The sequence below is a fragment of the Herpailurus yagouaroundi genome, unplaced genomic scaffold, assembly GCF_014898765.1.
Source record: "Herpailurus yagouaroundi ecotype Mexico unplaced genomic scaffold, PumYag 142, whole genome shotgun sequence".
NCBI classification, from domain to species: domain Eukaryota; kingdom Metazoa; phylum Chordata; class Mammalia; order Carnivora; family Felidae; genus Herpailurus; species Herpailurus yagouaroundi.
Window position 1 is genome coordinate 29177813 of NW_024412397.1, and position 19918 is coordinate 29197730.

The 19918-nt window shown below is 40.4% G+C and overlaps 1 protein-coding gene across 2 annotated transcripts in view; it reads right to left on the minus strand.

The window, feature by feature from the left end:
• The window catches only part of LOC121032985 (urea transporter 2-like), a 469683-nt gene extending 450003 nt beyond the window's left edge, over positions 1-19680 (minus strand). Inside the window, exon 1 of one of the 2 annotated variants that reach the window (XM_040478945.1) lies at positions 19615-19680. The gene's annotated coding sequence lies outside the window, so the exon portion shown is untranslated. The remainder of the gene's footprint in view (positions 1-19614) is intronic. The other variant, XM_040478944.1, reaches the window with a different exon arrangement.
• Between the last annotated feature and the right edge of the window lie 238 nt (positions 19681-19918).

Below are 19918 nucleotides of genomic sequence, written 5' to 3' on the forward strand. Positions count from 1 at the left end.
TAGATGGTGTCACCCATTTGCTGTACCCAAGGACTGAGGCTTTCATAAGCAAGGAAGTATGGCTGTACTTCACTCTAGGGAAAGCGTTCAGCACAGAGAAGCATCTGTGGAAAAAGGGAGAAGGAATGCCCTGAATTATTCCAGGGACACAGGCTAAAAATGATAGAAAAGAGATGGCCTTGTGAAGAACTTCACTGTATCTTGTTGTATTCCTACTCCATCAGAGTAATTTGTCATAAATAGGTTAAGAGAGACACATGAAAGAGGTATTATTATGCTAGGGGCATTTTTAAAAACTCATGTAACTGTAACACTGTGATTACAACCCTACCAAAGAGCTTTAGAGGTGACACCAGTGGGAGCAACCTTAAAAATGGGGTGAATCAGTGAGCAGAGGGAGAGGGCTGAATGAGGACCAGGCATGTCAATGTTGGCTGCCAGATCAATGATGGAATCAGCTGCAGAAGGTGACATGTGGCAGTCACAGGTCTCAATGTCAGAATGGACTGGGCTACCAAATAGTTTCAACAAAAATTCCATAGAACACTAAATTAAACTTGGTAGAACTTAAAATATGATATATATATATTATATTTCATATGGGAAGTTCATCAACAACCAACCTTTTGGCAAATAATTGACTTTAAAGCATATGGCTTTTTATCAATGCCATTTTCTTTCAGAAAACTCTTTTTTTCCCCCAGAATTTTAGAATAAGAGGAATGTGCATAAACAGAGAAACTACATATGGTTAATTTCTTAGTGACTCAAACTCAAACCTTCACTGGTTGTATATCTACCTACTAACCATTTATGGGCCAGCTACTATGTGTCCAGACCTAAGCAGTGGCCCATATAGAACAGTAAACAAAACAGGCATGACCTCTATTCTTAGTGAACTTGGTCCTGTGATCCAACACCATAACATACTATTTATACACCATTTGACACAGGACTTAAAATATATAGTAAGTTTTAATAAATGTGGAGCAGCAGATTTATGCCGAAAATACATTTCTTCATTTTTAAGTCCATTCTATCACCAGAAGCCTTTTCCAAGGCACTGAATGCCTCATAAAAAGACAGCTCTTTTTTCCCAATACAATACCCTGATTAAAATGCTTCATCATCAACACTGAAAAACCAAATAATCAAATTAAAAATGGACAGAAGAATAGACATTTTTCCAAAGAAGACATACAGATGGCCAACAGACACATGAAAAAATCACTCAACATCACTAATCATTAGGGACATGAAAATCAAAAGCACAATGAGGTATCACCTCATACCAGTCAGAATGGTTAGTATCAAAAAAACAAATAAGTGTTGGTGAGGAGAACTGTTATTGGGAATGCAAGTTGATGTAGTCACTATGAATAACCCTATGCAAGTTCTTCAAAAAACTAAAATTAGAACTACCATATGATCCAGTATTCCACTTCTAGGTATTTACCCAAAGAAAACAAAAACACTAATTTGGAAAGATACATATACCCCTATGTTTATTGCAGCATTATTTAAAATAGCCAAACATGGAAGCAACCTAAGTTTCCATCAATAGATGAATGCATAAAGAAAATGTGGCATATATACATAATAGAATATTACTCAGCCATAAAAAAAGAATGAAATCTTGCCATTCATGATGACATGGCTAGGCCTAGAGGGTATTATACTAAGTGAAATAAGTCAGACAGAGAAAGATAAATACCATATGATTTCGCTTATGTGTGAAATATAAAAAACAAAACAAATAATAACATAAAAGAGAAAGGTATTTATAAATATAGAGAAGTTTGTGGTTGCCTAAGTGGAGAGTGGAAAGACAGGCAAAATGGGTGAAAGGGATAAAAATAAATAAAAATAAAATAAAATACTTCAACAAAAGAAGATTTCTCATGATCAATTATATTCCAAGCACTGAAATCACAATAGGGTAAATTTCTAAAGGAAGTCACTTTTACCAAGATGTAAGGACTTACATGTGTAGGTTTTGTGCTTCAAATGTAAGTCCATGTCAAAAATATTATTAAAAACTATAATTTACTGAGTGCTTCTTGTATGGCTAGTACTGTTCTAACCCTTCTTGGTTTTGGTTGAATTCAATCTATACAAACTATAAGAGGTAGGCATTAATTATTATTTCCATCTTACAGATGGGGTAGATGAGGCACTGAGAGATTAACAACTTGCTCATAGACACAAAGCTACTATGTGGTTCACCCAGAATTCAACTAAAAAATTCGGCTTTACAGATGACATGCTATTGGCTATACAACGTGATAAGTTGTTTGCCTTAACCATAAATACTAAAAGTCATATTAGGGGTTTTTTGTTTTTTGGTTTTTTTTGCCCTAGAGCAATGTAGGAAGTAAATAAAAAGCTTTAAGGCAAAATAGCTCGTTTTTCTTCTATCGATTATGCATTACCTTAAACAAAGTTGCAATAAATGAGAAAGATAAAGCTTAACAAGAATGACACTTTCATGAACCATACAATTATGAAAGGGAACTATTCAGCATTACTATGATGTAGCAGATCCAGGGCAATACCAAGAGTGCATGAACTCTCTACCAAGCTACTCAACAAACTGGCTGTTTGTTGAGCTAGCCATGCTCAGTAGAGGTAGATCTGCAATAACACCTCAGTCAGGCTCATTTAGTTATACAAATGACAAAGGAGCACAACAGCATGTAGGGGAAGCCTACACAGAAAATCTGAGCTCAAATCAGGTTATGACACAGGACAGCAGAACTTAGCTGGAAAATGACAAAGGCTTTTGTCTTAGCTTGTTTCCCATCTGAGCAGAGAGCTCAGATAACATCCCACCTGGTACAAAACCAGATACTACCTGGAAACCCTGAATCAGCACCAGCTGGAGTCATCAGACGGGTAGGCTAGCTGCTGCCAGGAGGGAAGGCAGGAAGGTGGGTTGCTTGGGGTGCTTCAGTGAAAGGTGAGACTTGGAGAAAGAGGGCCTAGGGTCTCCAAGTTCCACTGGTGAGCTCCTCAGCCAGAAACCACCCACTGGCTGTACACTCAGACTGGTCTATTGTGGAGAATGGAGAGTGTAGATTTATTAATAAACATGCCTCACCACTTCCATAAAAGTAGTGACAAGGGGCAGAACACAACTGAAGTCAGGTTACAGCCCCAATGCTTAACACAGTCTGCATACAAGTGTTTGTCAGCTCTGTCTTATCTGTGCCTTCCTGTTTTGAGCTTCTAGGAGAAAAGCATTAGCTCTTAAATTCATGGTTCTCCTTCTTTGTGGTTGTGGTCAGTTCAGGGGCTATTGAGAGGCATGATCAACAGTTTGTGGGGGGACTGACATCCAGGGCTGCGCCCAGGCTTGACATTGACCCAACAGCACATGAAGATTAACAAAGATAGTGACATTATTTAGTAGCATGTAGCATATAGTAAACAAGAAACTGTCAGTATGTTTGAAAGTCATTACATCTCATGCTGTCAACATAAAATATATCAAGTGGCCTATCAAAGAAGTAACCCCTCCTAGTGGAGCAGTAGGAAGTGCAAATAGGGATACTCTGTGGAATTGTCATGATGCAGGGCCAGGTGTGGCTACTTATTTTTCCTCAGTGAGTATAACATTCCCCTGGGAACCATAATGGACAACCCTGAGTTACTGACACTATCCTAATTCACCACATTCAGAGGGTTATGAGTCAGAACAGAGAGTAACAGAACCCCACAGAGACAGACAGGCTGATGCCCTCGTTGGGCCTTTAGCCAAATCAGTTTGGGGACAGGACCAAGGCCAGAGGCCTCAGAGAATAGGAGTAAGTAACCACATCTTATCTAGGGAGAACAGGACTGTATACTGAGAAAGACTCTCTTCACAGAGCACCCATATGCATTAGTTCATTTATTCATCCCAGGTGTTAGGGAATGTTTGTATTGCTTTCAAGGTGACTGGTACAAACGGGGCTTGGCGGGGCGGGGTGGGGGGCTTATGTGAACTGCCTGATGGCACAAACCTATGAGTCATGGAACTAAAATTCAAACTCAGTCTGTGGTTATCAGAGCAGATTGGCGTCTATACCAGGTCCAGCCAATTAAACTCAAGAGTAGAATCTGGGCCAGATTCAGAAAGATCTTAAGACCACGTGCATATGTTGAGTAATGTTTGTAGTACAGCAGATCACTTTTAAAACCCAGTTTACAAGAAGAGAGAAAGTAATTACAAAACATTTGGTCATATATACTGTGAGTCAGATAATAAATCCTATCACCTCCAGACTTAGGAAACCTTCTCCTCAGACAGGATGAGCATTACAACAGGGGCTTGACATTGTCCAGAGCGTGTTCCAATCCTGGTGAGAGGAATCAATCCACGCCAGAGCTGCTGTACTGAATCTGCTTTCAGATTAATTTGCACAGTATTTTTAAATTTTTTTTTTTTAATGTTTACTTATTTGAGAGAGAGGGGTGGGGCAGAGAGGCAGAAAGAAAGTGAGAGAGAGAATCCCAAGCAGGATCCATGCTATCAGAGCAGAGCCCAATGCGGGGCTTGAACTCACAAACTGTGAGATCATGACCTGGGCTGAAATCAAGAGTTGGCCACTTAACCAACTGAGCCACCCGGGTGCCCCCATTTGCACAGTATTTTAAACTTCTTAGGCAAGCCCACTAGAGACCTTCAAAAACATATATTCTCACCTGCTGGAAGAAATCAGATGGCGTTAGTCTGACAATTCATTTACCTTGACTCCAGGTATAATGTTTAGACACTTTCTAGATACGTATACCACCAAATGCTGTGTGTTCTAAAGAAGTTTTTCCAGCTGACCCAGATCATGACCTTAGACCTTAGTAACTGTTCAACATGCTTTATGGTTTCAGGAATTTGAAAGACTCTTTCTCAAAAGCTATTTCCCTGATTGCCTATTTTACCTTCCATGCAACTCATGAAAGAAATTCAGTTCCCCACTCAAATTCCCAGATGTGGCTCAGTCCTGCTTTATCTCTGGAATCTTCTCCCAAATACAGCAAATACAGGATGAGAAATAGCTAGACTCAGAAAAGAACAATTAGCCAGTGCTGAAGCAAGCCTGCTGACAAGCCTTCTTTAAGATCTTCAGCGTTTGCCTTCAGACACATGCTTCCTATTTTAATTCCCTTTCTTCCTCTTTATAAAAATCTATTCCCAACTGCCTTTATGAAATATTAGTTCTTCAGATGACAGTCATCCCATCACACCTTCCACATGCTTTGTTTGCGCTTTGTATCTGCTGGACCTTCTGGCTCTGGGATCTACTCCTGTGTTTGTGTTGCTGCTAAGGAGGGACAGCCAGAGACAGAAGTGAAAATGTGTCTGGTTGTCAGTTGATAACATCCCCCAGAAGTGGCCAGGAGAGGGTGTGGCTCAGGGTGGAGGGAAGGGGCCTGTGTGTAACATGCAGGCTGGCCAGACTCAAATCCATCCGGTCACCATCTTGTAAGGATGCTGCTCATTGCTTGTGTCCACTACACCATCGGCAGCTTGCCTCAGAGTGAGGCAGGACCATTCTGTATATAGCAGGGCTCAGAGAGATTATTTGTAGGATATCATTATTTAGGCAAAAAGACTGTCAAAAATGAATGGCTAATGAGAGGTATACATTTCATTAAAAATTATCTTAAGCTTTTAAATAATTAGCTATAAATACTGTCCAGTAAGTTTCCAATATTACCTCCTAGTTCTTCCCCATAAAGAACACTTTGGTAAAGCATTCAATAACACTCCCCTCCTCTCTGGAACACCCCACAATGCCCTTCTGCTAACCCCACTTCTGTGAGCCATCACAGCCGATCTTCACTGCACTGACTTTTGTTGTTTATTCCAGAGCCCTTATTATTAAGTTTTCAGTCTTTCCATCTGCAAATGCCCAAGCTTCCATGTGAATGTGTACTTCTGGAGCCATGAATTGCCTTCCTATGTTTTACAAGATGTTAGCTGCCTGCTTTGCTTGTAAATTCCAGAAATGACTTGATGGGTCTGCAGTTCCCCCTCCAGTTTCAGCATCCTGCCCTGCCTGGATTCTCTCTGCTGAGCTCTTCCTCAATCCTTCACTGTGGTAAAGGCAGGGGATCCAGCTCCTGGTTTGGAGCAGCATTAAGCATCTTTCCTGAAGTTATCCATTGGGCAAGCCACCTCCATCTTATATGCAATACCATGTCAATGATAAATGTCAATGGAAACATGAGGTTTCCTCAAGTCACTTTTTAGTGCTGTTGGTAACTTCCTTAAATATTATCTTTTGTTAAGACATTTAGCATTTTCTAATTAATTTCACACATTCATTAACTGAAAATACTGAGTTAATTAGGACTGGTATTATTCCTATTTTGTAAATGAGTAAACTAAGTCCCAGAGAGGTAAATTATGTGTTTAAGCTCAAAACTGCTAAGCATCAGAAGATACTGTCTCCTGAAACTTAGTTCACAATTTAGATATGCTTATGGAAAACTATCGTGTGAAATGATTTCTGGAAAATAAAATCAGTTGGCCCAGGGGAAACTCGCTATTTAAAAGAGACCCATTGTGAGTCATTTTGTAAAGCAAATATTCTCTAATGCATCTATTTTACAAATCTGGATTTGTAAACAACATATACTTGCTGAAAGTGGGGTAGGTGTGAGCCTGAACATTTCAGGGTACTGAATCTTACTTGGAGTTTCTCCTGGCAAGAGGTAGTACACAGGCTGGCAGAGTCCATAATGTGAGTAAAAGGCAGCATCAGAAGGGGCAAATCCCCTACAGACACTTGAGCAAATCTAGCCCCTGAATTTGACCATTGGTTAGCTACTTCCCATTTTCTGTCTGGAAAACTGCTCTTACCAGGACTGAAGTATCGAACATCTAGGCCCAAGTCTGCACCTTGCTTTTGTCCATTACCTCTTTGCCTCAACCTGTCTCACCGTTCTCTGTCTCCTGACCTCCCGTGCCCCATGTTCAGCCCAAGTTGCAAATTTTGCTATTGATACAGCTCCTTGGTCATACCTTTGCCTCTGCTTTGTCTTACCCTTTCGCCCAACTTTCTTCCTCCTGGTCTTGCTACTTGAAAGGTCCTCAGCTCAGATAGATTAGGGATTCTGAGTCCTGGATGTATATGAGAATAACCTGGAGAACTTTAAAATTTCTTCTAATGCCTTGGCTCACCATCAAAATTCTTACTTAATTGGGCTGCTATAGGGGCTGAAGGTAGTGTGTGTGTGTGTGTGTGTGTGTGTGTGTGTGTGTGTGTGTGTGTTTTACATCACCTAAATGATGTAATAAAACAGAGAAACCCTTGATCTACTCCATGGCCTGATGTTAACCTGTGACCCCTGGTTACTGGATGGTCTTTGTTATGGGCTTAATCATATCCCCCCAAATTCATATGCCGAGGTTTTAACTTCCAGTCCTTATTTAGAGACAAGGTCTTTACAGAGATAATCAAGTTAAAATGAGGCTATTAGAGTAGAACCTAACCAAATAGAATTGGTGTCCTTATAAAAAAAAGGGGAAATTTGGAGATAAACACATATACAGGGAGGACACCATGTGAATGTGAGGATGGTCATCTATTAGCCAAGGAGAGAGGCCTGGAGCAGATGTGAAGGCCTAGCACCTTCAGAGGGAGAAAACACCTTGATTTCAGATTCCTAGCTGCCAGAACCATGAAACAACAAATTTCTGTTGTTTAAGTCTCTCAGTTTGTGGTACTTCGCATGGGAGCCCCAGGAAACTAACATAGCCCTCAAGACGGCACTGCAATTGCCCTGATCCTGGAGCATAGCTAGAGTGACCAACGTGCTCCAATTTGCCCAGGATTTTCCCAGATTTACCACTTAAAATCAACATAATGGTTAAGTTAATAGGCTCCAGATCCAGAAAACCTAGGTTTAAAACCCATCTCTGCTTTTTCTTGGCTATGTTGCTTTGAACCTCAGCATCTTCAGCTGCAAAAAGACCTATCTCATAGTACTATTGTGTGGATGATGTGGGCTAAAATGGGTAAAAACATCTAGAACTTCTCCTGGTACAGTGAGTTCTCAATAAATATTAACTAAATCTATATTGTCATACACCATTAAAGTCAGAAAGTAGTCATGTACAAATACCTGCTTTCAAGACAATGAGATAGTTATGGGGCTTGCTTCAAAAGATGAATGCAGTCAAAGTCCTTTGCCTGCCATTCATTCACTACAATCCTAGTTTTTCTTCCCACGGACTATGAAATGGCCTTGACACTTCTCAACATTTCTGCTATACAATGCACATTTACATCAATTGAAACAAAAATATATTGTTTTAAGCATTGTGTGTTTCTTTCCCATCTGCTTGCAAAACCATAAAGAAGGCAACCCCCAGGAAACAAGTAAAAATCAAGACATGGTTCAATGGTGAACCCTGTAACAAGTCATAACCAAAGCGCTCATTCAAAAAGGCAGACAGACTTGTAAATGAGGAGGTGTAGTTCTCTGAAGACAGGTGAAGTGGGGAAAAGACTGCAAGAAGGACTGACACTGAAGTTGGGTCTTAAATGAGGCAAAGGCACTGGTGGGTTAGGATTAGTTCAAACAGAGGGGGGCACACCAGTAAAAGCAAGAAGATGTGAAACTGCCTGGCATGTTAGAAAACTAGAAGTCATTTGGTTATCTCCAGAGTGTAGGAGCATGTGGAGGTTTATTAAGAGAAGAATTCAACCCATCCTGATTTCTTCTGACTTTAGAATAATCAATATGAATGAGTTTTGCCTTCGAAGCCAGATTTTAAGTTCAATGACGAATTTAATTACAGTACAGTGGTTTTTACCTCTTGGTATCCTAGTAAATTCTGCCATAAAATTTTGCCAGCTAGTAAAATTTTGCCATAAGTTATTTACTAATAAAAGTAGCTAATTGTGCCAAAAGTACTTTGTAGGATGGATGGATGTTGTATACACATGTACATATATGCATTAATTCTTTTTTTTAATTAATTTATTTATTTTGAGAGAGGCAGAGACAGCATGAGTGGGGGAGGGACAGACAGAAAGGGAGACAGAGAATCCCAAGCAGGCTCTGCACTGTCAGTCACTCTCACGAAACCGTGAGATCATGACCTGAGCTAAAACCGAGAGTCAGATGCTTAACCAACTGAGCCACCCAAGTGCCCCTATACATGCATTAATTCTTAAATTTATTTTTTTGGAATCTATGTGTCACCTTATAGAACTTATTCTGACAACCCCATCCTTTCACCCCTCCCACCCTTGGGCTTGCTTGGAATCAGAATCTGTCTAAATCTACCATCTAGCAACAACCTCAGTGAGCCCTGGTTCCACCAAATGTGGCATATAAACCAAGTTCATACCCATGTTCCCATTTAAAGCCATTCATATCAGCCTCCTCATTATAGCTGCTCTTGTATTGCTTGATTTTGGATTTAGTTTTCTTTCCTGGTGACTTCTTTTCCTGGTAACTATGCCAACTTACTTTCCTGGTAACATCTTTGCTTTCTCTCTTCTGGACCCATTTGCTCTGCTCCAGTTTATGGATTCTCTGATCTGAAATCATGGCTCTCCTGGATGTGTAGTCATGCATAATCCTCTCTATGTAAAAGGTATGAGGGTTTCTCAAGCCTGGCTGTGCATGAGAATCACATGTAAATCACATGTGAAGTCAGGTGCATAGCCTCTGCCCTGGTTATTTTGATTTAGCAGAAATAGAAGGAGCACAGTTTCCCGTATATGTATAGAGATTATCCTATAGATCATTCTCATGCACAGGCAGGGATAAGAAGCATTTAATTGGACATTAAGTCATGGTTTCCTTAGGCTTTCCCTTTCCCATTGCTGCATAAGTCCAAAATCCTATTTGCCCATTATAGTGTAGCAAAGACAAAAACAGAGGAAACTATATGTTCTCAGGTGCAAGTTAATGGGGCCACTGCAATGATGCTAGTCTTTGCAAGTTTAGTGACAAGGCAACATCCATAGGAAGAGAGGACACAGACATCTAATGTTTCCATCTAGCCCCACTGGTTATACTCTCGATAATCATTAGGAGATTTGGAGTAGGAGCCAAAACCCAACCCTAATAATAACTGGAAACCTGTTTGGAAATCCAGCTATAATATTCTCCTGTGAGCTGTTGTGCAGGTCATTGAACATGAACATTCTTTGAAGTCAGGGGCTTTCAATGAAATCTTCAGATACAAGTGTGTAGGCTTTTAGGAAGGAAAAACCAGAGGGTGTTATGGTTATCTTGGTGCCTGCAGTGGGGAACATGGTCCAACCACAGGAGACCATGCTGCTTCAACTGATGTCTCCAGGAAGCACAGCTAATCTCTTCTGCTGCCACATCCCTTTGGTGTGGGTCTTTAATCTCTGAAATGTGCTGACATTGTTCATTATCCCAGATACCAACAAGATTCAATTAGTTTCTACAGGGATGTCCATTTTACGAAGCTGAATGTGAATGAAAGACCTTGGTGTAAGCGGTGCACTTATCAAACCAAGATTTTACCATGTTATTCATTAGGCAAATAAATTAATGTCAGGCCTCCTTATCTACCAGGCCATCAAGGGACAGGCCAGCTCCTTGACAGAATTCTTTTACGAACTGTCATTTGTGTGAGAAAGGAAATCTTGGTGAAAGCCCTAATGGAAATGCCAATGAATAAGGGTATTTTCTGCAAAGCAGATGCAGCGTGTTCAGGGAAGGGGAGCTATGGGACCTAAAATTTTGTTAAGACCTAAAATTTCATGTGCTGCCTTGGTATATTTGGGCCCCATGAAGCCAAAAAAGCCCAACTGTGAGTTCTTTTTCTCTCTCCAAATATACTCCCCCATCTGATAGCAAAGCGGCCACCCAGCTAGCTTCCCTATTAGCTGGACCAACTACACCATCTTCAGCTCTTAACCCAGTGGATTCATCTCCCTCACAGACTGAAGACTTATTCAAAGGAGCCAAGCATATCCTCCTTTGGGAATCAGAGGTCACCTCACCCTCTTGTTACAACAAGTCTTGCTTCCCTGTGCCTCTGCTTATTCACTCTATCCTAGGCACCACTCCCATGTGGCCCCGCATTGTGTGCAATGTCCTCTCCCCTCTCTCCAATCCCAGATTGTGAGTGTATATTACAAACTAACTTCTATCAACCTCATTTGTCCAGTGTCAAAGTGTCAGGTGCTCAAATATCTTGTACTATTTAGGGAGGAGGATCCCCCCTCACCAGAGGTGGTCAGAACAGAGGCTCAGCCCTCTCCATCTGTGGCAGAACTTTGGCCATGGTGATCACAGAATGGACAGTCAGGGCCCTAGATTCCAATCCTAGCATTTCCAATCAGACATGCTACTTAACCCCACTTAGACTCGGTTTCTCTATCTGGAAAATAGCTATAATAACATTGGTCTCCACCTGCTTCATAGGTTTTTATGACATCTAATAATAATGTTTTAGAATACTGAAGAAATTAAAAATCTGTGGGGTTGTGCTATAATTACTGAATCCTATTTTTAGAATAGTTTTTTTTCACTTTGTCTAAGATAAATGGGGTCACTAGTGATAGCTAAACAGTTCCTTCTGAGTAACTTGGAAGAGTTCCCCTTCATCCTTCCTACTAGTTCCCCTGAGATGCTACCTAAAAGAAGAGGAGGAGGGAGAAGGAAAAGGAGAGAGACGACAATGGAATCATTTGATCACAGAAATGACAGGGTAGCAATTTTTCTTTGCAATATTCTAAGACAAATATGCCAAATTGTGCCACCACATTTCTTCATCTAAAGCCCTGTTTGGGCATGATGTGTGGGGACAGGGAGAGAGCAAGAGTCAAGAATTAGAAATACCCGGGGCGCCTGGGTGGTGCAGTCGGTTGGGCGTCTGACTTCAGCCAGGTCACGATCTCGCGGTCCGGGAGTTCGAGCCCCGCGTCAGGCTCTGGGCTGATGGCTCAGAGCCTGGAGCCTGTTTCCGATTCTGTGTCTCCCTCTCTCTGCCCCTCCCCCGTTCATGCTCTGTCTCTCTCTGTCCCAAAAATAAATAAACGTTGAAAAAAAAATTTTAAAAAAAAATTAAAAATACCTGAGCTCTGCCTATAAGGAATAATAATATAATGTAGATAACAGACACCTTTAAGTGCCTTATAAAATAATATACAAACACGTAAAAATTGATATATCTTTTTTTCTCCCTTTTTTCCAAACCCCCTTATCCTTCAAATCCCTACTTCTACATAAACAGTCTTCCCTGAAGCTTCATTCCTCAGTGATTGCATAGAATGATAGAATCTTGGGATTGGCACAGACTTAAAGGTCAGTTGCACCAGCCCCAATCTCTGCCTCCCCGTTCCCATGATGTGGAAATGCTACAATAAAGGTTTGTCTGGGTGAGAATAAAGCACTTACAACTGGGGGCATGGAAGTGGAGGGGAAGTTTACATGATGGGTATCTAGGAGGGATTTGCCATATTAAGAAAGGGGGAAACAGAGCTCTAGGTAGAGGGAAGATCACTCTCAAGGTGAAGGAAGAAGCAGAGAGCACAGAACATCTATCTAATGGCAAATAAGTTAGGAGGTCTAGAATGTTAAGTCCACATGAAAGTGAGTTTGGAGGTAAGGTAAAAGGATGGTTGATCCTGGGATAGCATATTCCCTATTTTATTTTTATTTTTTAATTTATTTACTTTTCAGAGAGAGAGAGAGAGACAGATAGACAGACATAGCATGAGCAGGGGAGGGCAGAAAGAGACAGAGACACAGAATCTGAAGCAGGCTCCAGGCTCTGAGCTGTTAGAACAGAGCCTGATGTGGGCTTGAACTCACAAGCTGTGATATCGTGACCTGAGCCAAAGTTGACAATCAACTGACTGAGCCACCCAGGCACCCCACGTATTCCCTATTTTGAAGAAACTTTAATTTTATATTGAAGGTAATGGAAAGGATTAAAGGAATTAAATAGTGTGTTTATAGGTATGCATGTGTATTATACACAGATCCATACTTCAAAAAGCTCCCAGTGGACATAAGTAGAATGAAGTTGCACAGGTAAATTGCAAGCTAGGAGGAACTAGTGTTAAGACTTCAGATGAGAAATGAGAAGGGGTCAAGATATAGCTGTGGCAGCGATTAAGGAGAAAAGTGGATTTGCTTTAAGCTCTCTCCATGGAAAAGTAAAATTCGGTGTATGGAGTGTAAAGAGCCAATGGGCTCTTACACCAACCCTTCTACTTTGTAGCTGGTGACCTGAGGCAAGTCCCTCTTTCTATCTAGGACTCCTTTTTTTTTTTTTTTTTTTTTTTCATCTGTGAAATGAGAGGGTTGAACTAGATGTGTTACTATCCCTTCCAGCTCTAACACTCTCTAATACTATGATTCTGGTCCAATTTGAATGGCATCCAAGGAAATTTGGTTAGTGAAATTCCCAGAAGACCTCATTATAAAGTGCTCCCATAGATTAGAGCCCCAGGACAGCTATGGCAAGACTTCAGAAGACTATTATTAAAGATAATAATAGTGTTTTGTTTTTACACAACACTTTCACACCTATAATCACCTATAATCTATGTTAATCTTCATCATAGCATTGTGAGGCAAAGAGATATAATGATCGTTATCCACATTTTAAAGATGAGGAATCAGTCCTTGAAAGCTCAAAAGACTTGCCTGAGGTCCCAAACAAGTCCTGGTGGAGTCTGGACTAGCATCCTTGTCTCTGAACTTACCCTGCAGAGTTCTTTACATTACCTTGGGCTGCTTCTGGTCTGATCAGAACCTTTTAGATGCAAGCATAATTAGGACCTCACCCAGTCCACTCCAGTGCACTCTGAGATTAATGGCCACCAGGATCAACTTCCACTTGGCTTGTTAGATTGGCAGGAATGGACTTGAGTATTTGTGACCTACTCATACTAGAGAAGTATTACTGGGAAGAGGTTCCAAGTAGCTTGATTTTGACAGTAAGGGAACCCTCAGTTTGGTTTCATGCAAACAGAATCTGAGATTCCCTCATTTGCTATGTGAATTATAAGTCAAAAATGCAACTTTTAGGGTGTCCAGGCCTAGGAAATGAGATATTGTAGGAGAGCAATTATAGAAATATTTAAGATCAAAGATCTTTCCTTGCCCTATCTGCTGCTCCTCTACTGTATTGTAAGGAGGACCCATCAGGATTTGTGATGAAAGAAGATATTAAATTCCTCACAGAATTCTCACCCTGTAACAGATGGGCAAGATCATGGTAAATTGTTTTCTTGCCCTGCTGACTCTGGATCCAGCCAAGTCTACTATTTACTCCACCTCCTCAATCCCCTGTCACATGTTCCATACTGGGTGGTTGGAGATTGAGTGATTTTTATGGAATGAAGAAAGGAAAGGAGAGAGGGATGAGGGAGGGAGGAGAGATGTTTATGTATTTATAATATTTAAAGAGTACCTGCTAGGTGCCAGGCACTTACTTTATATATATATTATCTTTCTTATCCTTATAATAATCCTATTAAATAAATTGCATATTACCATTTTAGAGATGAAATCAAGAAAGTAAAGTAGCTTATTTAAGATTACATGGGCAAATAAACCTAGAATTTGAATCCTGGAATGTATGACTCCAAATTATTTTCACCTCACTATGGTACTTTCCAATTCCATTGGTCAGTTTGCTGCTGACCTTGAAAGTTTATCCAAAAGGACAACCTCAATTTTGCACAGAATGGCTAAAATCTGGGAATCATAAAGGGTAGTAAGACAAGAAATGGGTGGGTGTTAAATAAGAATTTAACTAATAATTACATAGACTTTTACATGTTCTTCACATTATTTTATCTATATTTTCCATTTGTTATTTCTGATGAGAAAACTGAGGCCAGTAAAAGTTATATGCAACACAACCAGTTCATTTCAGAGCCAGGATTCAAACCCAGATTTCCTGGTCCATATTTTGGGGTCAGTTCCACTCCACACCATGCTCTCATATAGAACCCTTCAACCACGGTAAAGAGACAATGATGGCAAATGAAAGCTTCTTCAACATTTTAATGATTCTGGTGATACTGACATTCTTGTTTTGCTAAGATATCTATAAATGCTGTCCTTAAAATTCCCCATGATAAAGGTAATGACGTCACAGACAAAGCTGGAGAAGTACATTCATTGGCACCTTTACCAGTTTCCTTCTTTTTCCAGAACTGTTCAGATATTATAAGATTAAGAAATGTGTTTTTAGGGTGATTTGGTCCAGAAAGTTCCAAAAGGAAATGACAAGAAATGATTTCCACACTTTAAAATTAAAAATACTCATCTTACTCACTTTAAAAGGAAGTGAGGAGGTGGCAAGAGAAGCTGTAACAGAATCTTCACAAAAAAGACTCAATCCCTTGTAATTAATGGGAACCTCTAAAATCAGAAGGCAAGGCCATTAATCATTCAGCCAACTCTCCATGAGGTTGGCATCACCCACTCACCCACACACCTTTAATGACTCAATTCACAACGGGCAAACTTGAACTGCAGGGATGGTCCTCAGAGCAGCATTTTAAAACTACTGCCAGTGAAATGTGAATGCTGTCACTAAATCAATGAGTTTGTTCTCTTTCTAGACCATATATGTGGCTTTTTTTTAAGACTAGGCTGGGAGGTGTTGAAATTGCTTCTAGGATTAGAATTGCTAGGCAGGAAGGTTTTTGTTTTGTTTTTGTTTTTGTTTTTGTTTTTTCACTATATATTAGGAATTCTTAACAATTAGATCTGAGAAGAGGAAGATGCTTCTTGTCAGACAGCAAGCTTAATATGCTGACAATTGTCCAAGGGAGGCTGAAGGTGCAGGAGAAAGGATATTTCCACTGGGTGGGAGGTTGGCTCCCGTTTCCTTTTGATTCAAAAGTATTTGTGTTCTTTTCTCCGTTATTTCTTGGAGTGACGTAATTAGTCAAGAAGACATATAATGGAGCAAACTCTTCCAGGAAACTCCCAGATGGATTGTAAGAGCACAGGGACTCTCCCAAGACTGCCAGGAATAGTGGCCGTTTCCAACTAGATGATTCCCCAAGAATTGCGTGCAGGGATCACCACCAATCTTCTGGTGAAGAGAAAAATGTTTTCTATGTATTTCATCCAAATTCTCCTACGGTTTTGTTAAACCTTAATAGGCTAAAGTTCATCTAACTAGAATATTTAACTACTGGATCTCATGACATTGACTGAACATTTTAATTTTATCAGAAAGTGGAAGAAAAACATTATAGATGAAGAAATTTTTTTTAAGTATAGGTTGTCTGGAAGTCAACACAGACTCAGCCTCCTCTGCTTCCAACAGATATTTCTGGGCATGGGCAATGAAATGGGATTTGTGCCAGGCAGTTTCCACAGGCATTGCCTCAGAAAACAGCATCATAAAGCAGTTATGATATTTCTATTTTATAGTGGAGGACATGGGGATTCAAAGAAGTTCAATGACAATTCCAAGATGACTCTCTAACCTTCTCTATTATTTTAGAAGAAATATTTACTCCCAGACTCTGATGCCTCCTCATTAGTGGGGAAAAACAAGTACTGATACACAACAGACTTCAGTTATAAGGAAATAATGCGGTAAGACCACTGGGAATTTCTACTTGTCCTCCAAGTACACAAAGAATTAAATTTAACAGAACTCCTAGCCTCCTAGTATACGAGGAATTGACTATATATTTTTTTCAATTCTATAGACGTTATCTGTTATGCGCTGCATTATGTTCCTTCAAAATTCATTTGTTGAAGCTCTGACCCCAGTACTGTATATAACTATATTTGGAGATGGGGCCATTAAATAGGTGCTTAAGTGAAAATGAGGCTGTTAGTGTGGCCCCTAATTCAATATGATTGGTGTCCTCATAAGAAGAGGCAATTTGGACATAGAGACAGCACGGATGTGCACACGTAGAGAAAAGACCAGGTGAAGAGGCCATCTGCAAGTCAAGGAGAGAGGCCTCAGAAGAAACCAACCCTGCCAGCACCTTAATCTTGGATTTCTAGCTCCAAGAACTGTGAGAAAATATATGTCTGTGATTTAAGCCACCCAGTCTGTTATTTTGTTCTGGAAGCCCTAGAACACTAACACATTATCTTTATGGAAGATGGAAGCAGTTTTATTATTCAGACAAAAATGGTTACAAGATGTAGTTGTTGTTTCTCCTGAAAGATGGAATATATAGGTCTGTTACATTACTGTGATCAATCCTGATTCCTTATCTATAAGGACAGGGAGGTACAAGCCATAGACAGCAATAGAGTTGGGACCACTCCAGTTGGAATTCTACCAGTGAGGAACTCACAGCCTATTCATATGGATAAGTTTTTAGCTAAAGGATCTAAATAAATATATTCAATATATTAAAGAACTATATTCTTGGTGCTTTGCTAGTCATACTCAATATCATTCAGCAAAGAAACTCAACGTTATATGTGAAATCACACAACCACATAAATATAAATACATATATTTGTAAAGACAAATTCTGTTTATATCCCTGGAACCTCAATGATTTAAATCAATATGCTGTCTAAAAGAAATTTCTGTGATGATGAAAATGTTCTATATTTGTGCTGTACTATATGGTAACCACTATCCACATATGGCTACTGAGGACTTGAAATGTGGCTAGTGCTGAGAAACAGAATTTTTAGTTTTTTATTCATTTTAATTAAGTTAAATTTAAATAGCCACATGTACTTAGTGGCTATCATATTGGATAGTACAGTTCTAGATCATATGAAAAAATTAAACATGGCTTTAGTTTTGTTTGGAAATAAACAGAAGTAAAGTGAAAACACAAAGAAACAAAAATTCAGTGTCTTGTAATATTTTACTACAGATTCTGTTTTGCTTGGCAAACACTGACTTGACCTTTTTAAGAAATGAAATGGGGCGCCTGGGTGGCGCAGTCGGTTAAGTGTCCGACTTCAGCCAGGTCACGATCTCGCGGTCCGTGAGTTCGAGCCCCGCGAGCCCCGCATCAGGCCCTGGGCTGATGGCTCACAGCCTGGAGCCTGTTTCCGATTCTGTGTCTCCCTCTCTCTCTGCCCCTCCCCCGTTCATGCTCTGTCTCTCTCTGTCCCAAAAATAAATAAAAACGTTGAAAAAAATTAAAAAAAAAATAAAAAAGAAATGAAAAACAAAGACTTAAAACCTATACAATGTTTTTCAATATACAATTATATACCAAAGGGAAGTTAAATAATTATAGAATTTCAGACCTATAAGAGACCTGAGAAACAGGCAGTTCTGGATTTCTGATTTTAAGAAAGTGGACTGGGCACTTTATAAATATATATACTTCTTGTACCAAATCATCACATGTATAAAAATAAATAAATTACTGCAAAGCCAAATTCAAGAACAAGAAACACATCTATAAAAGAGAAACACAGAATGACAGGAAAAGTCACTGCCATGGTGATAATGAGGACAGATACCTGCTACTTTGCCATCCCACAAAGAGAGTCTCATGGATAATGCAAATTTGTGTGGGATAGTCATGTGGAAAAATTTTCTTAATGATAAGCATTTAATCAACAGCCACCAATTATTAGAGGGAAGCTAATACTATAAAAGAAATCAGAGAAACAGAGTAATCTGAAAACCTCTTAAAATATTTAAATTTTTCTCAGGAAGATGATCATATTCCCCCAAAAAGCTATGAAACCAAAACAGGAGATTATGAAACAAGAGTAAGTGACTATGACAAGGAACTGGATTTTTAAAATGAAAAATATAATGGCAAGAAAAAAAAAAAAAAGACAGATGAAGGTCTAACCAAACAGCTAATATAAAGTTGAATTCACACAGACAGATGGCAAGGAGATAGAAAAATGTAAGACAAATATTAAGTGATAGGAAAACTTGATCCAGAAATTCCAAATCCATCTGAGTTCCAGAAACTGCAATCAGGAAAAAAAAAAAAAAAAAAAAAAAGATGGGGAAAAGAGAATATTTACAGAAATAATGCAGAAAAATGTCCCCAAACTAAGAGGAAGGGGAGACGTGAGTCTTGGTTTGTACGGACCTGAAAACCTGGGGAGAACTGCCAACGACAACATACCTGGACACATAGCTGTAACATTTCGGAAACTCAAGGGAAGAATAATATCTAAAAGCTGCCAGAGAGGAAAGGCAGACTCCCTACAAGAGATGGGAATGGAGTGACATCAGTCATCTCATTAGGAAAGCATGCAGCACGTTTGCACCGGAAGTGTCATTTCTTCTGGAGGAATAGACATTAGCCTCAGAACTTCAGGGGTCATTTGGACGTCTCGCTTCTCTGCAATGTGGAGACACGATGGTAACGCCCACCACCTGCACAATCTCTGTAGCGACAGTGACCCTCTCATAACTGGTTTTCATACCTAAATACTCCCGGAATACTCACGCCCTGTTCATGGCTCTCCTAACAAGAAGTTTCTACTCCAAGAAAGGGAACTTGCTCACTTGCTCTCTCACACAGGCTACACCTACCCTGGCCTTGAGGAAGCCCCGCCTGCCACGTGTTCTTTCAGTGTTGGTTGCAAACTGCATCCCCGTACTTGGAAGGAGGGCGAGGAGGGCTTAGAGAGAGGACGAGCCCGCAGCCAAGGAGCCTGTGGCGGGTTCTGGAGCCCGGAACTCACCCAGGAGACTCGCTCCTCCAGGCACCGCAGGACACTCACCTCCCCACCGCAAGGTCTAGGCTCTCACACGAGGCAGGACTGGGTAACTGCGCGCATGCGTCCAGAGGATCTGAGCACCACGCGATCGCTCCCTGCGCGCTGGAAATGGCTCCGCGGAGGGCCGGCGGGCAGAACGTACATTCCGACCTCCGGGAGAGGGTGAGGAGGTGAGGAGCCTCTGCTTGCAAGGGTCCAGATCCCGGGTCAGCCAGTCGCGTCCCCTCCGGGACCTCCTCCAGCTCTCCAGCCCCCGTGACCCTCTCGT